The sequence below is a fragment of the Coturnix japonica genome, chromosome 2 (assembly GCF_054131305.1).
Source record: "Coturnix japonica strain WE chromosome 2, WE-NBRP24, whole genome shotgun sequence".
In the NCBI taxonomy this organism is placed as follows: domain Eukaryota; kingdom Metazoa; phylum Chordata; class Aves; order Galliformes; family Phasianidae; genus Coturnix; species Coturnix japonica.
This window is the reverse complement of record NC_140664.1, coordinates 33,418,610-33,426,290: the sequence shown is the minus strand read 5'-3', so window position 1 is coordinate 33,426,290 and position 7,681 is coordinate 33,418,610. Positions and strand designations below refer to the sequence as shown.

The following is a 7,681-nucleotide window of genomic DNA, read 5'->3' as shown; positions in this document are numbered from 1 at the left end:
TGTCAGAAAAAGACCCCCCCTTGAACCTCTGTAAAATATTTGGCTAACTGGAAAGGGCTGAGGGATTAGGTTCTGTAGTATGAGTTGACTTGTAAGAGCTTGTTAAATGAAGACTCCCTTCTTGCTTTCGTGAGTGTCATTTTAGAACTTCTGCCTTAACTCAGAGATCTACGAGCACAATGGGGAGATACAGCACTTTGGGAAGGGGACAGAAGCATTTCACATTATGCCACTAGGAAATGTCTCACAAACTGAGTTCTTGTTTTCTACAATAACATTTTATTTCCCATAGGTTATTTTATTTTACTGTGAAAGAAAAATATTTCTAAATATCATTTCTCTTTTCAAGGGGAACTTATCTTCTACATTTAGATTGGCAGAACCATTTAGGGAATCATGTATTTCTTGTAGAGCTCAATTTTACCTTCTTTTAAGTATATTCCTCTTATTCTCCTGTTCTTCCACACGTTCTAATGCATAAACAACACCTTATTGTAATTCTTTTTATCTGACTCTTCTGTTTACCTCCTGCTGCATGTGGAAATCTTAGAAAAAGCCTATGGAGTGGAATATGGTTTTATCTCAATACCATATTTAGCAGAGTAAACAATGGGAGCTAGGAGAGATCAGCAACAAATAGAAACTTTAAAAGAGATGGAGAGTCAGATGTCATTTAAATAGAGCTTTCACTCTCCAGTGCTTAAATGAAGAGGCCCTTTAGATACACCATTATAATTTATCAGGAGCAAATGGCTTTAAATCTGCAGTCAGATAGCTGCACCTTCAAGCAAATAACTTAAAAGTGTTTATAAAATCATTAGCAGTTTTGAAGACAGCTGAACCTTCTCCAAGTGAAATACTTTAGGATCACTGTGGACAGTAGTGTTCAAGCACAATTAGAGAGTCAGTATATGGCATAAGGCATGTGCGTCCAAGGAAAAACTTCTGAGAAGAGAAAGATGCTGTGGTGTAATGGTTCTTTACCCATCATGACAAGGGAACAAGATATGACCATGAAGCAGAATGTACACACACAGAATTGTTTTGCAAGTTGTTGCTGATAGAACCTTCTTTGATAATGTTTCCCTTTTAACATTTCTGGTTTTATATTTCAATGGTTGGCTGCTTAGGCAATGCTGATATCTTATCTGTTTCTAAGTAATGCTTGGGACTTTCAGTTATGGAAAGAATCTGGAAGCAAGTATATACTAAAGTGTTCCCTCAGTAACAGTGCTCATCCAGACTACAGATGGAGAAGAGTGAGGAGAGGATTACTTCTCACCTTCTGTCTAAAGATCAAGACATACTCATCTCACTCAGTCATCTCCAGTGGCATGTTGAAGGTAGGAAAAACCCAATTTGATTCTTCTTTAGTGTGTACAGTTCAGTTATGTTTCTGAGTGTTTCAGAGGCCAAAGATGTTCAGAATTACTTCAGAAAAGTTTTATCTTCCAGAAGTAGCTAAGGGTCAGCGATAGTTATAATATTTGTGTTGATGGAATTCAGAAGATGCATAACCAACCAATTAGTTATACAGTATTTCTGTGGCACGCAATATGTTGGAAATGACACACAGAAAGATTCCTGTGCCATTTTTTCTCTTCTTTCTTCTCATTTGCTATTCATTTTTTCCATTTTCTTCAGTGTACCTGCTCTAAAGCTTGCTATAAAAACTGGAATGAGTGGACTGCCTCATCAGCTGCAGATCCCAGTCAGGAGGTACAAAACTGCTCACTTTTCCTCACTGAAATATTCAGGATGAGAATGCAAGATATCATAGAGATGCCATATTGTTGGGATAGAGTAAAGGGTATATGATCATTGAAAATTGCTCCCTAGATGTCTCGACATACTCACTCCCAGGCACAAGTAATCTCTACATGTGTGGATAGCTGCAACAGAAAAAACAGCCACTGAAATATATTCAAATATGATTCATGCAGTGCTACATTCTGTCCTGTATGATATACATTTGTTCTTTCTTAGCTGTTTTACATCATTTGAAATGAAACTAATTTAGCCTTTGCAATATATGTACTCTCCTAGGTAACCTATGACAGCGAAATAACACATCAAATCACAGCCGAACTATCGTGCTACTTTATAGACTTTAGGAGAGATATAATTTGCAAAACATGCAATGGAAAAGATAAAATTTACATGTGAAAATGCACAACAAGCAGTTTTTATTAATACTGGGGCTTTTAAAAGAACAGTTCAACTGAAATTTGTCTGAATTTAAAAACTGGATCATTAAAATTACAAAAATATTTGTATGCGGCATAACTGAAAGATCTTATTAAGTGTTCAGGTGTTCTAAGATTCTCTACCAGCAGATTTTCTGCGGGCTGGAACATTAAATACATTTCATTTTCTCTGGTGGAAGGACAAAGGGAAAAACAAAAATCCAGAATCATTAACAAGTAAAGACAGGTTGTCTGGAGAAAAAAAGAAAAAAAAAAAAAAGAAAAGAAAAGAAAAAAACTTGGCATCAAGCAGTGGTGTGGAATTTTATGTAGGTTACCAAATGGAAACCATAGAAAGTTTGTATAAGTTGGAGGAAGAAATTTGAGCTAAAATTGCTGAAAACTAAATGCCACAGCCATTTTAATCAGAAGTAGAATGAGTCAGATTAAGCTGCAGTAGTTTCCTGGAGCTCTTTCTTACTCCTGCATGGCTTAATATTCTCCAGAATATTATTCAGGATATATCCACCAGAGACCCAGAGAAATAATAGTCAATGGGAAAAGTGGCAAGATAAAATGCATAAGACAGAAAATTGCTCTAAAATCTTCCTCAGAAAATGATTTTTAATATCAAAAGACATTCTCAATCTATATTTTAATTCATTTTTCTTCTCTATCTCAGGCAGTTGGGATGAGGGTTTTAAGACTTTCACATCTGTTTTGAAAATCATTCAAATATTGTCTGGTGGAAAATTCTCTCAGGTGCAGAGGGTCATCACAAGATCTTTCTATCATTCATGCCAACATCCACTGTTTGTGTGCTTTAAGTGGTACAGGAAAAGACAAGTGGGAAGAAGAATTTCATCTAGGAAAATGATAGCACAGCATCTTTTCAGGCTTTGAAACACATTACAACACATTGGATTCTTGTTTCTGAATGCATGTAGCTTGCATACTGTACAAAGTGATTACTGCTAGTGTAGTAGGTGATATCAGCACAGTCTTGCTGAATAATGCTGCTCTCAACTTCAACTGAGGATTTAACCACTAATATTTTAGAATTTGTATTCAGACTTTGTTACGATTTTTTCGACAGTGTTCCTAATGAGACTGCACACAATGGCAACAATTAATTAATCTTCAAATTAAGGCACAAGCAGTGACTTCATTTATCAGTATTTTGTGGGACAGAGACATCCAGAATAATTAAAAGTAGGGACTGTGGACAGGTGGGAATTTTAATTATTGATGAAATTCTCTCTAAAAAGAAATTCCATTATAAGCTCTTTAGCAATACTATCTTACTCAATTACTGCAATTCGAGTTTTTGTCACATACACACCCATAAGCAGATGTGTCCCGCATTTAGATAGCGGAAGAAGTTGGCACACAGTCAGCAGATTAAAATGCCTCAAAGTGTATCAGTTTTCAGCATGGAACCAAGATCAGGGGATCACTTACTGCCCTGGACAAAACAGTTTCTCTCCTTCACCACACTGCATAGAAGGAAACTATTCTCCAAACTGACATCAGCACTCCCAAAGGAATATCACATGCAAAGACTTAGTCTCCCAGGACACTGGCAGTTGAGAGCAAAGTCAAACTTTCACATTTGTATCACAAGTTTGATGTGAATGCAACTCTTTTTCAGTGATTACGCTGCTTTTTTTGACACCTGTATTTTTCTGTTCAAAGACAAGAGCTGCTTCTAGAGACATTGCTTCTGATTCCCCCCTTTCTCACGGGAAGTTGAGAGTGAAAATCCCGTATTCTATAACATGATTCCATTTGAAAGCAGGGTGTGCTTAGATGCTCAGCAAATAAAATTGTATCAGCTATACTCTGAAATCAACAGTTGGTCCTGAAAAAAGAGGGGTTTGAGAAGATAAGCTCATTCCTTTGCAGGAAGGTATATCTTGATAAATTTCTTATATCTTTTTTTTGGTAGGTCACCAATCCAAATTACTGTTTATACACTTGGAAACTCATCTAGCTTATGGAATGTCCCTGAATTGTCAAATAAGTTCACAAAATAGCATTGAAAAGCTGAAATTTCTGTACTTAAATTTACTTCTGCATATTCACATTATCACAATTCATGTGTTGTCTGAAAAACCAGAAAATTCACCAATTTAAAATCTCCAGGGACATCAGTTACAAGAGGCTGTTTGTAGAATGGTAGACAATATGTGCTGAATGCCATGTCAGAAAGCAGAGATAGACACTTACAGGCCATAATTTATGCTAAATGATATTAGCAGAAATTGTGTGTATATTCCAAACAACAGACCTGAGAATCTCTGCAATAGTACCATTGCATAAGAAAATATACCTTAAAAACTAGAACAGTCCCAAAAATACAGCTTTCCAAATGAATTTTTTTGTTTGTTTGTTTTTTTCCTTTATTATTGTCTTCAAATCGTAAAATTGGTTGATGAGGGATAGATAGTATTTGTAATCAGAATTTGATAGTAATAAGAATTATATTTGAATCACAAAATCATAGACTTATTAAGTTTGGAAAAGACCTCTGAGAGCATCCAGTCCAAATGTCCACCTACCAACACCATTGCCCAATAAAGTACATCGTTGACTTTACCACTGCCCTGGGCAACCTGTTTAGATAGCTCACCCTCTTTTTGAGAAGAAATTCCTCCTAATATCCAACCTGAACTTCCCCTGATGGAATTTGAGGCAGTTACCTCTTATCCTATAGCTAGTTACACAGCAGAAGAGACTGACCCCCACCTCACCAAAGCCTCCTTTCAGGGAGTTGTAGACAGCAGTAAGGTCTCCCCTGAGTCTCCTCCAATCTGAACAATCCCACTCCTCATAAGACTTGTGATCCAGACCCTTCACAGCATTGTTGCCATTCTCTGGGCATGCTTGAGGGCATCCGTGCCTTTGCTGTAGGGAGGGGCCCAAAACTAAACAGTATTCAAGCAGCAGCCTCACCAGAGATGAAAACAGTGATTGCCTTCCTGCTCCTGGAGGCAATGCTGCTTCTGATACAACCCAAGACGCCATTGGTCTTCTTGGCTACCTGCGAACACTGCTGTTCATCAGATTGTTGACCAGTGCCCCCACCTCTTTTTCCTCTGTACATCCTTCTGCCACTCTGCCTCTAGCCTGTAGTGTTGCCTGGGGCTGTTGTGACAAAAGTGTTGGATTCAGCACTTGGTCCTGTAGAACTTCATCCCATTGGTCTCAGCCCAACTACCCAGCCTGTCCAGGTCCCTCTATAAGGCCTTCCTATGCTCAAGCAGATCCACACTTCCTCCCAACTTGTTGTCACCTGTAAACTTACTGATGCACTCAATTCTCTCATACAAATTATCAACAAATACGTTAAACAGAATGGGTTCCAATAATAACCTCTGAAAGTTGGAAAAGCGACTGATTTGAGATCTAAAAATGACCAAAACTACAATAAACACAAAGTAATGATGAATGGGGTGCACTGAGCTGGAGAAAATCTAATGCAGAACAAATAATATTGATAATTATAGAGAGATATTCATGATTTTTGTCAACTCATAAGTAGCAGGTCTACTGGGAAATTCAAAGACTGTAAGAAGTTTAAACACCTCTGAGGCCAAGGAGAAACAGACAAAAAGAACTGTTCTCTGTCACTATATAAACAACAACAAAAAAAGACAAATTAAATTTATCATAATTTGCATAGTTTGCTTTGAAAATAATGCATCCAATTTATTTCTATGGAAACTATAGCAGATACAAAAAGCACAATAACACAATTTAATATAACAAATTCTCAGCTACAAAGCACTATTTTTTAAAACAATCAGCACCATTAGCTATGTTTTTTGAACAAGAGCCTTCATGCCTTGCTCTTCAAATCTGCTGACCCACTGACACTGACCCCAGTGATGAATCACACCAGCCACTGCATCAGTATTCACTGTTAGGTCTCCTTAAACATTCAACAAGAATCAGTGAATGTCAGTGGGTGCTATTTTTTCTGTATGGAGGAGTTCAGTGACACACCACTGGTTCATACACACTACCATGTCAGACTCCATTTTGTCAGACTGCACCTCTGCTGCCATCTGTCACACAGCAACAACTTGTAATGGAATACTGGTGGGAAGGTTCAACCTCTATTGCTATACCACCAACATCCGCCTCTGACATCATGGGTCACAAAAATCATAAGGTGGAGAAGGCAAATAACAGCCTCTCTACAGCTCCCGTGTCATCCCAGTCAAACCACAGCATGTTGTTTTTTGTCTGTTTGTTTTCCCTGCTTGTTATCAAGTATATTTAAAATCTTGAAAGATTTTTAAAGAAAAAAAAAACAGAAATGGTGAGTTAAATAAAGGGATGAGTATCTTTAGGAAGAAAAGCATATTTAAAGGGATGACATCATTTTGAAAAATGCTCAGATTCAAATAAAGAATTAAAATAGCTCCAGGTAGTTTTTTCCTTTAACACCTCTCACCAGTTTCTTTTTTCCTCTATTTTTTTTTTTTTCATTAATCTTAATGTTTTGTAAAGTCTATATGTAATATGATCAAGAACACAAAGCAAAAGGAAATTGAGAGAGAAATGTGTTTCTACTAAACTGATGATGTCATATAGATTAGTTTGTCCATAAAGGTGGAAGTACAAATATTGGATACTTAACAGCAAGACTTTATAGTGAATTGTTTGTTTGTAAGGAAACATAATGAAGAGTAATCATGTGAAATTAAGAGAAGGAAACATTTGAATGAGGGGACCCAGTTCTCACAGCTCAAGACATTTTGACATAAATATACATATATGTATACATATATATATATATTCCACTGTCAGAATCTGATAAAAATGAATGGAATAAATTTTACTAAATGAATTATTAGAGGTAGTTTTGTAATGTCAACAAAGTTATTAGGTCTTCAAACACCTCTGATTTTATCTATGATTATGTACTCTCTTGCTGCTAAATGTTGTCAACATTTGCCATGGATCTTCGCAGAGAACTTCTCCTATCTACACAGACAAAGTCATTACAAATGAGTAAACAAGCTTTGAAGCTACTCACACCAGATGTAAACACACTTGAGCCACCTGATTGGTACATGTGACCAAGGGGTTGTTGCACGAGTAGAAAAGGTTGTAAACACATACAGTAAAGGTCTTTGTTCTGCGCCAGCAATGGAGTCTGTGACTCTCCTGCCACACTCACACACTGTATACATTTCTAATATATGCGACAAAGAAAACTGGTGCTATCCATTATTGGTAATGAGGCGTATGAATTCAAATTTTAGTTGTTTTGAACAGGAAATAACCATTAATTTATTATTTACCATGTGCATGAGTTAAAATTTTACATACTTCAGTTTACCAAAGAGTATAAACAGTAAAGAAATAAGCTATGAGTAACACTTGGTAGTGCTCTATTAACAAATGATATGATACAATTTATTCAGTTTTTTTTTTCTTTCATCTTATTATTTTATTTTATTATTGAAAATAAAAGCAACCTA

General features: G+C 36.5%; 1 long non-coding RNA gene across 1 annotated transcript in view; it reads left to right on the top strand.

Annotated features, from left to right (window-relative positions):
• Positions 1–1,222: 1,222 nt before the first annotated feature.
• The window catches only part of LOC107310173 (uncharacterized), a 30,710-nt gene continuing 24,251 nt past the window's right edge, over positions 1,223–7,681 (top strand). Inside the window, exons 1-2 of the long non-coding RNA XR_001553509.2 lie at positions 1,223–1,343; positions 1,645–1,719. This is a non-coding gene — a long non-coding RNA (uncharacterized LOC107310173). The remainder of the gene's footprint in view (positions 1,344–1,644; positions 1,720–7,681) is intronic.